Raw genomic sequence first — 15449 nt, 5'->3', positions numbered from 1 at the left:
GCAGCGGCTCCGTCTCTTCGGCGCGTGTGTCACATGAAACAGATGGAGGTTTAAATCATTTTGATCCATTGAATTTTGTGACGCCTGTCCAATCTGCGGCATGATTGGCCGAGCACATCCCGACAGCCTCCCGGAGGTCAATCAGTTTTGATGCCGAAAATTAGAAAAGTGACATGTACAATCTCATCTTGTTTAATTAGCAGACCGCGGCGACAAATGTCGGCAGCTATCACTTACCGGTGTGTGTGTGTGTGTGTGTGTGTGTGTGTGTGTGTGTGTGTGTGTGTGTGTGTGTGTGTGAGAGAGCGTAAGTCTGGACAGAGTGTGTCTACACGTGTCTGTGTTGCAGTGGTGACAACAGACAGATTAAAGCTCATAATTAATCCGTCAGTGGTCGTAAATTGGAAAATGACGCCCTTCCTCATCGTGTGTGTTACACTGAGCCGTTGATAGCGGAGGTGGGAGGGCCGACACGTCGGCGTGACAATGATCCTTCCACTGGTGGTCGTCCTGCCAATCACCTAACAAGCCAGGCAGACAAATGAGACAAAGAAGAGGAAGAGGAGGAGGAATCCGTGTCATTCACCCATCCTTTTGCCTAACAACAAGACAGCTGTGGGTGCGTAGCTCCCATGCCTGTTTTATTAAGAGGATTTTTACATCACTTTCTATTTTATTGGAGCGGATGAAGCATGAAGAGCCACAAACCGGGTGAAGGCACAGAGCACGACGCGGGATAAAGGTCAGACTCGAACTGGGAGTGTCACAGAGACATGGTACGCATCATAAAATCATGCTACCAGCAGGGGAACACACCCTGAACATGCAATCTGGCATGCAGACATATTCCCATCTGCAGACGCACACGCATGCAAGTGTGTGCGTTTATGTGCACGTTGGCTTTGTTACCGTGAAGGAAATGCAGCCGTAGAAAGAACAAACAACTGGAAAACGTGTTTTCAGAGTCCAAAGCAGCAATTTCAATGCAAAAACACTGCATTTCAATTATACAAAACAGACAAATTGCAAATGTTAAGAATATTTACTGTTTTTGCATAATTAAATAATTGTAATGATTCACTGATGATCAACATTTTAAGTCATTTTCTGTCTGAAACACTGACAGATTGCAGATGTTTAGCTCATTTTTCTGTTAAATGAAAGGTTTTTATAGAAAAACATGTTCATATTCTTTCCACTCTGCTGTGCGTGTGCAGTTTCTGGACATATGCGGCGCACTCAGTCGTCTCACTGCTGCAGTTCATGAGTTTAGCAGATACAGACAATGATTTAGTCAGGAGTCGGCTCCGTCGCTGTCGCACTTCACATATCTGCAGAAACACAAAGCGATGATCCCGAGCATGCATGCCAACACATATAGCCAGCTACACACACACACACACACATCCTGCCAACACCCACACATCACTGGCAGGAGAAAAAATAAAACATGAGTTGAGAGAAGACATGGGAAAAGACGAAAAAAAAACAGCTTTTATCTGTTTTCTGCAAGAAGAGACTGCGACTGGATAGCTGTCAGGGGGCCGCCATTGAGTGGTTCCACCAGGCTGAGAGCGAGTGTGTGTGTGCAGCAATTACTTCATGTGTGTGGAGCAGAATCAGTGTGCTGAACGGACAGCACGAGGATCGCGGTCGTGTCTGTGCATGTGCACTTGAATGTGCACAGGAGTGTGTGTGTGTGTGTGTGTGTGAAGGAAAATCCTCCTGTATGACTGGCCGCCCTAAACGCACTGGCCGTCACACTCTGCAAATAAAACATAAGAGCAAAAGCGAAGGAGAGCGAGGAGAAGACGAGGAGAAGAGGACAGGACGGAGGGAGGGCTGGGACCCTCACGGTCCTCTCTTCAACACGTCCTCATCCTCCCGTCCTCGCTCACTCCTGTCATTTCAGGAAGAAAGGGACCAGCGCGCTGACACTCAGCAGAGAGTGTGAGAGTTGTCACAGCGCACTAACCTCAGCATCCTGGGAAAATAGGACAAAAAGAAGCAGGAATAGCGGTAACAGGATGACAGTTCAGCCAGTCCTGTCAAGTCGAACACAGAGCGAGCCCAGAGTCCTGAACTGCTTCAGGTTCTCCCTCTGCGCTGCATGGCTGCATCCAGACCCGCACACACTGGGCTAATTGGCATTTAACCCATCATGCCCACTGCATACTTAGGTCTAACAAGCAATTACATAATGGTCACCATCATCTCAAACCAACTGAGTTGTAATGGAGCAATGATAAGCTCGGCGCCCTGATTGCCTTCTGTGCGAGCCAGTCCGAGCGGCCAGAGGTTCGACTGGGAACATTAAACGCGACGCATTTTCATTTTCTGAAGTAATGCTGAAATTCATCAAGACAGTAATTATCGCCACGTGACTCAATTTTCTTAATTGCTATGCAAACGCACTGCACGACTACTAATAAATCACATTTTCTTTCCATAGAAGCAATCAATTTTTAATATAAGCACCTCCTGTTAGGTGAGTATACTGTAGTTCAATGCAGTAAATATTTTATATTTGTATTAGGCAAAGCAAGCACATAACGATTAGCATCTTCATTGTTCTTGGAAGGACACAAAGACGAATCCACTGCTGCAATTCTGGAGCAGAATCCAGGACTCGTGCCACAATACACAATCCTGTGCAAACCGCATCTCCCATGGTGCATGATGGGAATGTGCCAGGAGATCCAACCATTCAAACAAGTGAAGCCGGAGGCAGAAAACAGATGTAAATTTAAAGGCCTACACTTGTAAAGCGTACTATGAGTTTGATTTACCACCTTATTTGTAGTTTTCAGTCACATTAATTTGGTTTTAAAATGATCTTTCAGAGACTTGAAACTTGCACGAGATAATTAATCTCAGGAACGCTCCCCCTTCCTTGAGTTGGCTGCAGAAAGCACTGGATTCACAAGCTCTGTTGTCGGGAAAAGACAAAAATCAGACCCAGAGGACAAACAACAAGCCAACAGAGATGCTGCGAAGATGATAAATTTGAAGTTTTGCAGCTTCCTGCTTCGAAAAGATTTGTGTTGGCCAGCCATCAGAAATCTGTGCTTCCTTAAACTCAAACAAGAAAACAAATTCTGAGCAGCAGCTGAATATTACTGCGAGCGACAAGTCCAAAAAATAATGACTAAATGTTCACTGTGGCCACTTTAAAGCATCTGCACATTGATTTTTTTCACTGTGATAAAAAGGAATAGAAACTAATGGCCGCCTGGAAGATGTGGAATCAATTAAAAAATGCATGGCAGGCTTTAAAAAGTCCATAAAACATGCACAACAACAAGTTTGGAGCTTTAAATTCATCATTTGACACGGTCTCAGTCCACTCTGAGTTTTTAATCTGCACGTAAACTTTGATGGGATTCTGCTGTCAGATGGGAGATCTCGTTATCAACTTGTTCATTTTGAAAGAGGCTTCAAGCACAAATAATATATCTTGCAGCATGAACTTTAATAAAGCATGAGGGGTGGATTTGAAGACATTTGGAGAAACATGTGTCCATTCATTTGACTGCAGGAGTCATCAATCAGTCACTGCGGATGGTAATTTTGCTTATTTAAGCACAGCATCAACATAGCTTTTAACTCTACGACCCCCGAGCTTCTTTTCTTTCCCTCGTTGTGTCCTCTGTCCCTTCGGCCCTCCTGAGTCTCATGCCGTTGATAACTGTGAGGAACGAGTGATGTTCCAAACCAGCTCATTAACACGCTCCCCTTCACGCCGCCTTTCATACCGAAAAACACCTGATTCAATTCCAAACCTATTAAGCTCCTCGGCTCAGACGCGGTCACTTTGTGCATCAGCAGTCAGAAACCTGGACGCTTATAGCTTAGACACCCACAGAGTCAAGAGAAACGGCATGCTGGGAAGAGGAGAGGACACACATGAAAGAGCAGCGCACATCTCATTAGCACCCTTTTCTCTCCATCCAGCCCGGAAACTGGGCAGCCAGTCTGCCACCCATCAGGACGTTTGCTTGGTGGGAAACGAGAACAGTTGAAAGATTTCACTTCCACCCTCAGATGCGTCCCTGGGGATTAAGAAATCATCCTCACATTTCCAAAAGCCCAACGCCTGGAAATAGACTCTGGGATGAGGGGGCGAAGAGGTCAGAGGCCAAGGCACATGAGTCATTTTCTATTTTCCAATCCGAACTCCTTAGTTAATGGAGTTTTCTGAGGTAAGCACAAGCACCGAGGGAAGGAGCGCTGCGCTGCTGCCTCAGTCACATTCTTAGCTGTGGACTCGGGCCATCTCAAAATGACATGCTGTGCTAACAGCAACACAACTCTACACATATTTTTACAGGTTTCTGCAGCAATTCTGCAGATTATAAGAACAAAAAATAAGAAAGTTTCATCGAGTTCAAATTCTATTTCATGCCGTACAAACTTGTTTTAATTAGCAACAAGCTAACGTTCGTCGCTCAATAATTAATAACTCATTCATTTCTGATTCTGATTGGTTGGAGGGTTACAGCTCTGCACTGAAGTACCGCTTTCTTCACCATGAAGGGGAATGCTACTCATTTCAGCTCAACAGCTTCTCATACTTATGAATAAACACGAGACATACGGTCGACACATAACGATCAAACTGAGTTTTCACTTAGATGCTAAAACACACACATTCTCCCCGAGAAGAATAAGCAATGCATTTCCTTTATTTTGATTTCCATAAGTGGGCGAATCCACTCAAAAGTCACAAGGCTGAATTTAAGAACAGCCTGATGCAAAATTTGCTGTGGAGTTAGCTGCCTGCCATTTCAAAGATAGTTTGAACCACTAGTAGCACAAAGATGCACAGGTGGGCGCTCGAGTACGTGAGTCACGAGAGAAACATTCGTGCCGGAGCTTTAACCACGAGTCTGCTGATTGACACGTGGTCGCCGTACCGTGCAAAGAAGCGCAACCAGGCGTCCGCAAAGGCAACGAAGAAGAGGACTGCAGGCCAGCAAACACTGAGGCAAACACACAGGATGTAAAATACTTTTTAAAAATCTGTGAAATTAATTCAACGCCTGTGTTAGACCTCAGAGACACACACAGTGTGTTTGGGTGAGAAACACTGAATGCAAACAGAACTGCTGCTTGTTTACAAGAAAGTGCCACAGAGCATTTTTAATTAGCACATAGCTTGACATGTTTAGGCTTTTGTTCTTTTGTGCTGCGCGCTATACTATTATGACTGAACTGTACGCAGAACGCGCAGCAGGTAAACAGCATTTTGAAATACTGATGCTTTTTCTACTTTGCATTTCATATCCCGATGTCAAGCCCCCTGACAGACACAGGGCACACCCCCCCCCGACCTCTGGGTGTGCGCTGCCTCTCACTGGGTGCATGCCGGGATCGGCTCCCGCCCTCGCAGCCCTGAGCAGGATAAGCGGTTTAGAAAATGGATGGATGGATATTCCAATTTCAATGTGGCAAGCAGATTAGCAGATTATTGCCATAATTGCCTGGCTCATAATAACACAGTTAGTCCCTTTGTTAGACAGCCACAGCATCCTTCATTGTCTCCAAGCTAATTTAATATTATTTGTCAACCACATCTTTAGTTTTAGACGGTGCTGTTCAGTCTAAGCCCTTTGTTCTTTTCTATAACGGCTACTTCACCATGAATGAGCTGAAATGAAGTCCTTGATCAAGCAAGAGAAAACATTCAGGTAGTGACACTCTTCATTTTTAACTGGAAAAGCCAGTAAAGCGTCATCTTTTCACACATCTCCTCTGAAGGGTGGAGCTGCAGTTCACGAATCTGCTGGGGTGACAGTTGTCATGTGTAAATTCATTTTTTGAGCCAGTGAAGAAAACTTTATGCCATTAACGATTTCTTGGGTCTCGACATGTGAGCTATCTAATCCTCCTGTCAGGCTCGGCTTTGATCCATTTGCAATTGCAAAAAGAGAAGAAGAAGAAGAAGAAGAGATGAAGAGGAGACGTGTGTGTGTGCGTGTGTATGTGTGTGTGTACTTGCTGCATAGTGAGTTTTAAACCAACAGAGTGGGGACATTTTTGGAAATGAGGACATTGTGGTCCATCCTAACAACTTGAAAGGGTTGCTTGAAGGTTAAGGCTTGGTTTTAAGGGTTGGGTTAGACTTAGGTTTAGGTTAAAGGTTGGGATTAGGCATTCAATTGTGGTTAAGCTTAGGGTAAAGGGCGAGGGAATGCATTATGTCAATGAATGTCCTCACAAAGATGTACAAGTGTGTGTGTGTGTGTGTGTGTGTGTGTGTGTGTGTAGATCTTTTTCTGTCTGTCACAATAACTCATCCTCACCCATCAAACAGTCCACCATGGTTTTGTCACTGCGGCTAACAGAGGGAGCTTGTCATGTCACACACACACACACACACACACACACACACACACACACACACACACACACACACACACACACACACACACACACACACACACACACACAGTGACATAATGCTCTCCGTAGCCTCTTACGTAACCCTCACAGCTGAAGGCTAATCTTTGACCCAACCCTAGCCTAATCTTAATTCTAAGCTTGCCCTTACAACCAGGTCCAACCCTCAAACAACCCTCCCAAGGTCTCACATTGGTTCTCACAAAGATAGCTTTACAAGACACACACACGTACACACACAGCTGTACAATGCTGTCCTCCCGTTTTTCCAGTTGCACACTGGACCTCCTGGTCGTTCCTCACAATTACACCACCGAGGCTCATTCTAAGAGTCTGAATCTGTTTAATTGCCGAACACAAAGCACAATAAACAAGACTTTTGTTGTGGTAACATTCGCTCAAAGACATCTGACGGCCACGTTCACCCTGAACCTCATGATGCCGACAGTGACACGCGGCGGTTACAAGGCTGACAGATGTTCAGCAGTAGTTATTTACAAGCAGCAGCCTCGCTAATCTATTTTCTGCTTTCATTCGGTCTAATTGAGAAGGACTTGGACTGGTTTCCCTCTTACAAAAAGAAACAACTACGAAACAGGCAAAGATACTTCTGGCTGAGTGACAGGTAAGTGCACGCATCAAAAGCAGCAGGGAAGAGAAATAATGAAATGAGCTGTGAGAAGAAAGCCCACAGGGCCTATAGAAAAGCACCAGGCAATATCTGAAGTCATTTGACAATGATATACTATTAAAGAAGAAAATTGAAAATCCTGCCTTTGAAAGAATCCTGTTATTCTATCATGCAAATGAAAACGTCCATCGACAGTTGCCAAAAGACCGGATGTCTGGGTCGTCTGGAATACTGAACAGTTTCATGTCAAGAAAACATCAACCTTTTGTGTCGGGAAAAAACTCAATTTTGAATTCATAGAAGAAAATCTAGTCCTTGAACTGCGTGAATAGAGAGTTGACCCCAGCTTTAGAGCAGAGACGGCAAGGTCAGGAGCTAAGGGGGGGGGGGTTCTTTTAAGGGGGCAATGGTGAGGCAGTGCGGTGTCAAGACAGAGAAGAAAGGGAGAAAGACAAAGCGTCGTGCTGCAGCTGTCACACCGAATCTCTCAATCAACAGCTGAATTAGTGCGGGATACGGAAGCAATTAATCAGCTTTAACAGCGACCGTCAGGAAGAGGCGAAGGCGGGGGGGCGGGGGGGCAACCTGTCTGTGCATCTGTGTTTGTGTGTCGTTCGGGTGAGAACTGACTTATGGGTAAATTGTGGGTAAACAAGGACAGACTGATGCACCAGACATGTAAAATGCTGCCGTGCGATGTAAAAGGTTTGAATAGAGGCCTCGAGACGTAACTCCCACACGCTTCGGTAATACGGGGTTCAGCGTCTGGCTGTCTTTCAGCAAAGACTTGTGGGTAGGAGAAGCTTGTCCAGTCCACCTGAGCTACCATACCAGGTGGTTAAAGAGAACGCCAGCACTTTAGCATGACGCTGCTGCAGCGTTTTCAGACTCATGATGCACTTTGTGTTTTCAAAGGATGAAAATGACCCACAGTGCAACCTGAATGAGCGTTATGCTCGTGGCGGCCTCGAGTCACTCGCCTCAAGCGTGAGGAGACTGGGGAGGGGGCCACAGAGGTCTGGTGAGCTCACTCCTTTTAGCTGCACAGCTCCAGATTTTTTGTAGTCCTGAGCAACAACAGACGCTGATTTCACAGCGCTCCCCATGACCTGCAAACAGACTTTGATGTGTCAAGTTTTTGGTGGAAACATCACATGAAAACGTCATAACAAATGTCACGGCTGGTTGTGTCAAAGCTCCTCCGTTTGGCCGTGTCTGCGAGCTGAGTAGTGTTTTCACGTCCGTCCACACATTCAGTGCCCGGTCTGGACCGCAGAGCATATCAACGTCTTTGACTAAAGGCAGGACAGGAACACACGTCGCTTTGTTAATATAAAGACTTTCTCGCCAGTCTGTTTCCTGTCCTGACACTCGCAGGAAGACATGGCAGCATCCGCCAGGAAACAACCCCTGGAAAACATGCAGCCCGACAAACTTAACAGTCACACCCATGACTTTCTTCTTTAACATGCGGCTGCTTTGTTTGCCAGGAAAGCCATTCATTTCAAGCCAGGTTTGAATTAACCGCAGTGCTTGTGCATTTAAAAAAATGACAAAAAAAATGATCTAATTACACATGGCGAGCGCTTCAGTGTGACTGGGGGAAACGTGCACTTGACAGCGGCAGCAGTAAATGGGCTGTAACTCTAAATGACACTGGTATTCTCTTTGAACGTGCGTGTGATCCGCATAGAAATGTGCCGCCGTGCGAACAGTGGTCGCTTGTGAGCAGGGTAGGGAGGAGAGACGTTAGCTTGCATTATGCAAATGAGAAAGAAGACTGTCACAGCGGACGCAGTCGATCACACCGATCGCTATCGACACACGCGCGCACGCGTACGTGCGCCGGGAGGCGATGCAGTCAATTTAGAAGATGATATTGAAGCGGCCAAGGACGCTGACGGAGGTGAGGGAAGAGCCAGACTGCTGGCCGCGCTCAAACCCTCGTGTTTAGCCCTGCTTCACGCTCACATTCCATCAATACAGACCGTCTCTCTCCGTCTCTGCTGGCTGGCGAGCTTCTGACCTCCACAACCTGTTGCTAACGGTCTCCAGGCTACACAGAGCAGGACAGTTATTTATGGACAGGGAAGCAGAGATAGATCGATGCTCTCTCTGTTCTTTCCCAATTCCATTTGCATTAATTCAGCGAGGTGTTGAGCTTCTTCAGTCTCTCCGAAAAGACATAAAGTTTGTTCACGCTTGTGTTGCTTTGTGTCAAGTAGTTTGGGTGGGTCGAATAAAAGGCCAACGAGCAGCAAGCTGGCGGGATGGTAGAAAGTGAGTCTATGAAAAATAACTTATTTCACTGCATGACTAAGAATATCTGCAACTGCGGGTTGGAGAAAATAGGTCTAGGAATAGCATCACAGGCGCATTATGAAGACAATTGACAATGGCCTGGCCTTTCTAGAGCAAGTACTTGAACCAGGGCAGGAAATTAACTCTTACTCTTTATGCCTTCTCTGACTTGTATAACTCAACGAGGAAAAAGCTTTACTTTCATAGCAATAATGTAAACCAGAACAGGAAGTGAGAGATTCTGAAACGCACGTAAAAGATGACAGCTGATGATGTTTACAGGAAGTTGGTTGGATGAGTGGCTTTCAGAGTTAAACACAGACTAAAATAAGAGACGGTTTGGTGACTGCATCTCGTTAGTTAGCTCGTGTATCACCCCGAGTCAGGTGTGATTTTCACTGTTGTTAGCGTTGATATAGTTAAAGTCCAATGGTCCAATTTTGGTAAACGCGACATCAAGTTTGCCTTCAATTCCCTCTGTAGCAAAAATCCCCGACTAACGGCTGCATAACGACACAAGTGAAGCAAACAATATTAGTTTGGATATTAATTGCCCGCATGGGTTCAACAGGAAATGTCACATCGCAGCCTGACACGCCGCCGCTCTCCCACACAGACGGCGAAAGTAATTTCCATTTTGCCACCAGCGGACTATATGAGGAGAGGGAGCAGTGAGTGAAGAGGAGAGGACGGACGCTGCTCGGTGTGGTCTGTGGAACAGGGCAGACTGGTAGACAGAGCAGGGACGCCTGTCTAAACATTTTCACACTTCTGAACTCCCTCCCCTCCCTCTCACCCCCTCCAGCTCCCTCTCTTTCTAAACAATGAGGCCTAGAAGAACTGAGAGCAGCGCAGTGGATGGCGGGAGGAAAGGGAGGGGGGGTGGCGTACTGGCACCCTTTTTAATTCCACCAAAAGCTGTTCCAACAAAGGGTCCCCCGCTCGGGAGCCGCCACAGAGCGGCAGCCAGCCAGGCCGGCTGGAAATAGGTTTGTGAGCAAAAGAATGAAAGCGAAAGAGAATAAGACTGAGAGAGAATGGGAAAATGAAAGACTGAGCCGGGTATGAAAGGCTTGCTCGAAGTTTTTCTTTACTCTGCGGGGCGCTGAAAGTCAGACTGGGGAGGGTGGCCACGTTGATCACATGTGTGCGGGGGGGGGGGGGGGGGGGGCAGAGTGCGTTAGTGAGCGATCTGCAGAGGCATTGGTGACGCAGTGAAAGCTGAAAGCGAAGGCCTTCCTCTGGCCATCCTTGGACCGGCTCCATTGTGATTCATGGCCGCGTTCCTGTTGCTACGCTCTCTAATCCCTCTTCCCACTGACACCTGTTTGCTGAGGAACCACTAAGGAATGCCAAGGTGTTAGCCATGATACGGCTTCTAGAAATGTGATATGGAATTTGCCTCGTAACCGGTTTCCTCGGAGGTGGAATGAAAAAAAAAAAAACGCTGACCAAGGGCAGACACATGCTTGCTGGCTCTTGGCAGGTGGAGTGATGAATAAAAACCTGCTTCCTGGCCTCTCTGCAAGCCGGACTGATGGAGCTTCTTACAGTCAAACCTCCTCCACCTCATTACTCGCCTCTTATAGAAAAGTCCACACAAAGACCACATGGTTGCACAACAAAGGGATTCAAAAATGTCTCATCCATGAAAGACGTATCCATGAGGTCCACCTCCAGCCGTCAAGTGCCGCAGTGGAGCTTTTTGAAAGAGGAGCAACAAAACTTCTTTGATTGAACCTAAACAAGCAAACAGCATTATGCAAGAGCGTGCAACACAAAGCTAGCAGTCCATCATTCATCGGCCCACAAAGGATTGTGGGAAGTCATTAACATTTTAATCCTTGATCAATAAGACGAACCCAGAGGCAAAAATTAAAAAGAGACAAACTTAAACATTAATGAAGACAAACAAGTCGCAGTCCATGTGATGCAACACCACGTGCCAGTCTGTCAATTAATAAGCGAAGAGGCTGTAATTAGGAGGAAAAGTTCTTCCCTCACAGCGGCAGGACTTGATATTGTGCTTTTCTGGGTGAGAATGGGCTCCACACATGACAGCCCAGACAATGACAAACAAATTGGCCTAAACACTAACAGCCTGCAGCATTACTATGCAGTTTGTGTTGTTGTGAGTCATTAATGCGCTCTCAGTCGGCATCAGCGGTCTGTTCTCCAGGGACTGATTATCACCCCATGCCTCACCAGGAGGAGCCATTGACATTTGAGTTCAGGGCCAATGTGCCTTAAACTGCAGGTCAGGACCCAAAACGGCTCATTTCTGCTCCCCCGCATGACAACGGCTTGTTTTTTTAATACGTCGGATCTCAGATTAAGAGGCTCATTATTTCATGATTTCATTAAATAAGCATCATAGTGTTCAGCGTGCCGTTGCTTCTTCGTTCCTGATTGCAAGCCTGCTCTGATTATTGTATTGTAAACATGCTTTTATGGCGCTTTAACTTTGGGGAGAAATGTCGTATAAATACAGTTTGCAAAGTTCCTCATAAACAAGCCCTCAACCAAAAAAATGAAAGGATTCTGCAACGGATCATTAAGCCCCTTCAAATCCTGCAGACACCCAGCTGCTGAACACGGTCCCTGGCATTTCAACCCAGTAATGATACCTATGATCAGCTCTCAAGGCAACAATGACTACCACTCCCTCAACCCTCTCCACCCACACACACAACGTGACTTCTCCAATGACACACTCCTTGACATTTAGTCTGCCATCAATCACAACGGGGCTGGGACCCCTGCGCCTCAGACGGGTTTTTAAAGATGCTGGTGACTCCAAATGGTTTTCAACCCCAGGGTCAGGAAGCTGTGCAGGGTTAAAATAGACTTTATGCAAAGTGAGAAAAATCTGTTCATTAAACTGAGAAAATTACTGGCAATTTTATTCAAACTGCCCTTTGCTTTTGAAATAATGGGAGATTTTCAGCCTCTAGGCTCGTTCCAATAATTAATCAACTAAAACATCCAGCAAAGAGAAAAATTCAAATAACTGTGCTCCTGCCCCAAAGGCCAAAAGCCTAAACTGGCTGGAGTGGGCAGCTCGCAAATGAATGTCTCCAACTTGGCTGTTTAGAAGTTGTGTATGTTTCATAATTACAGAAGGAAAATAGGACATTTGTCATGAATTCTAATGTAAAATGCAGCAGATGCTACACCAGCGGATATTTAATTGCAGTAAAATCTCTTTTTGCCTGCTCCCCCACCAGTGGGAGACTGAAGCCGGTGGTTATTTAGAGCTCCATGGTCAAACATACTAAGACAGGCCAGCGTCCAAGCCTTCTTCATCACAAACGTCTTCTGCCCGCGTGAAGAAAGCCATCACAGATCCACGCCGCAGCCGCAGCGCCGGCTACACAAAAATGTAAACAACAAACAGCAACATGGCGCAACGCGGGGCAGACGATGAGTCATTAATAAGAGCTCTCGATAATCAGGCCGCGCCGCTCTGAGGGCGATAATCATCGGCCGCCTGCTCTCCAAGTGATAAGCTAATCAGCCCTTCGTCTCCACCGAGCCGTCGAGGGGACTCATCATCATTGACATTTCAGCACAGGATCGGGCCTATAGAGACGAGCTCGGCGGGGGGGGGGGGGGGGGGGGGGAGAGTGGGGGACACCTGAAGTGACTTAATTATCATTGCTGTGGAATGATCCTCTCAACTCTGTTTTGCCTGTTTTATTGAAGGTTAACATGGCTCTTTAAACATCGTGGCTAAAGTTTCACCGCTGCCGTTGACCCCTTTTTCACCGCACCGCACTGCAGAATTTAACACACACAGGGGTCATCAATCCGCACACACAAACCAGTGCTGAACTGTTTTCTCAAAAAAATGGTTTATATGCCCGAACAATCGCAGAAAATCAAGCTTTTACTTCTGCATTCAGCGTCAGTAACTCCACGGCTAAGCAGCCGAAATGCGAGTGTGGAGGTTTTTCCTCCAAGAAGACAGTTGTGTTGTTGCACGTTCAAATTAATTCATAACCTGTGGGGATGCTGTCATGACAACCTGACAGCTTTTTAACAATACAGGCCTGATGTAGCGGCGTCTCAGCCGAGCAGCTGTCATCCTCACCCCAACCTGTGTCGCACGGCACACAGCTCTGGGGTCTCCGGCACCACGGCCCTCATTTCTGCGCCATCAAACCGGGGTTTTCCTGTTTTTCAGACTCCAATTATGCACTGAGAGAAAAATGTCATTACAAAAAGCCAATTCCAGTCAGGGTTAAATCCTCCTCCCGCCATGTGCACCAGTCAAACTCACAGGTCACATCGTCACCTGATTATGCAACAGATGCTACAGCGAAATGCAAAGTGCTCACGGCCTTCCAATAACTCGCCCTCCCATTTGCTCTGATCTCAGGGGCAGGTCTCCACGGCCTGTCAACGCACGCCCGGCCCCTTAATGACCCATCTTACTTTCCTTGGTGACAATCTGGGGACTGCTGCGGCAGATGATACCAGCTACACCCAGGTGAAAACAACAGATTCATGCTGACGGAGCAGGTTCATGGATTTTCATGCTGATCATCGCAGCCTGACGGCCTGCTGTCGTCAGTTCTGTAGCTGGTCCCAGTTGGGGGAAAAAACAGTTTCAGCTGGGAGTTAGAGCACGTCTGAGTTATTCAGCAGCTCATTTTAGTGAGGTTATCATCGCTCGTGGTTACGGTTATCTCCATATCTGTCACTGTAATGTTCTTATAGGGACATGAAGTGATGCTTTGACAGTCACTGGCAAGTTTATTGATACCTCTTTTGTTTATGGTGTAATATTTCCTCAGCATTGCTTGTAAGCGTCTGCGAAAGTGAGTTCAGAGTATTCTTATTTATGGCATCTGTGGGAAGTTATGGAGTTTCAGTAGTACTAGTAGTATTTAAATGAGAGCAGCGTTACTATAACCGGCCTGTAGTCCTGCAGGAGGGGCTTTGTGTACACTGTGCATTCTGTGTCGCTCAAAATAAGCAACCTGCCATCACTTTTGTCTCTTAAGAAATTACTGTAATAATCATACAGTGTCTTGCCTCGTGCTTGCATCACTTTACAGTAAGTTTACAGCAGAGTTCAACCGTTTTCAGCAGGCTGATGCTGTCAGCGAACGTCAGCTTATCGCAGATCCGTGAGTACCCGTGCAGATGGGCATGGCAGTTAAATAAACAGATACTGCAGTAAAAGTCATTTTGACCCTTAGTTCTTTGTGTGGTGTGTTTTATTGGTCATGTTTGTTGATCCATCTGATCTTTGCTGTGGTGGAGCTTTGTTCAGCCTGTCTCAGCACAGTCCTTTAATAACTCTTTAGCTGCTCACTTTAAAGGATTATTTCAAAAACAGCTGATGTTAAAGGTTTATTTCTAAAAACATTTAAGGAATATTGGCCATTTTTAATTAGTTTTTACTCTGAATATCAATATTGGTTTTCATCCCTACAACAGGAATCCATCAGGTTTTATCATAATTCACGTTTTATCTCCTTAAACAAACAGCACACCTACAAAATGTAGACAGAAGTAAAACACAGAGAGCTTTTCTGTTCTGCTCTGCTTCTATGGTTTCTGCATTTTCTTACAGGATTACTGATCATTAAGGCTTCTGAACAATCACTGCTGAGGGGCCACCAGAGGAGCGGGGGCCGCGCACGACTCGTTTCCAGCCGAGACCGTGTTTCCCTCCACCACCACCCTGTTGCTCTACAACAGAAGCGGTTTCTGCCATTATTCTGATGGTTAACACACAGACGCCCCGTTTGCCTTCACGCTTTCCCGCAGGTAAACACAGATTACAGGTCAGACGTGTATGAAGGGTTTGCAGAGGCTCAGAGAGGATTAGGTTTCCTGAACAGTCACCTGCCGTCTGAAGCCGCGAGGAATTAGGACAAAAACCACACGCCGGGAGAGCCACACCTCGCGTGTCATGGCGTAGCGAAACTCCACGCACTGATTTGGCATTGTGCTTCGACATTAAACTTTTACCACAGGTCTCAGAGTCCACGGCACGGCAGCCGGGGAGGACACGGAGACGTGACGCGGTGAAATATGCAGCGCTCGCAGGGCGCGGGAGGCACCGGGCTGGCCACGTTCAGCGTGCGCGGGGCTGAAGTGG

General features: G+C 46.5%; 1 protein-coding gene across 2 annotated transcripts in view; it reads right to left on the bottom strand.

Moving 5' to 3' along the window:
• Positions 1-15449, bottom strand: part of pvrl2l (PVR cell adhesion molecule related 2 like) — a 260669-nt gene that overhangs the window by 244688 nt on the left and 532 nt on the right. The window lies entirely within an intron of this gene.

This window comes from Chaetodon trifascialis, chromosome 17 (genome assembly GCF_039877785.1).
Source record: "Chaetodon trifascialis isolate fChaTrf1 chromosome 17, fChaTrf1.hap1, whole genome shotgun sequence".
Taxonomy (NCBI): Eukaryota; Metazoa; Chordata; class Actinopteri; order Chaetodontiformes; family Chaetodontidae; genus Chaetodon; species Chaetodon trifascialis.
The sequence above is the reverse complement of the archived record's forward strand: the minus strand, read 5'-3'. Positions and strand labels throughout refer to the sequence as shown.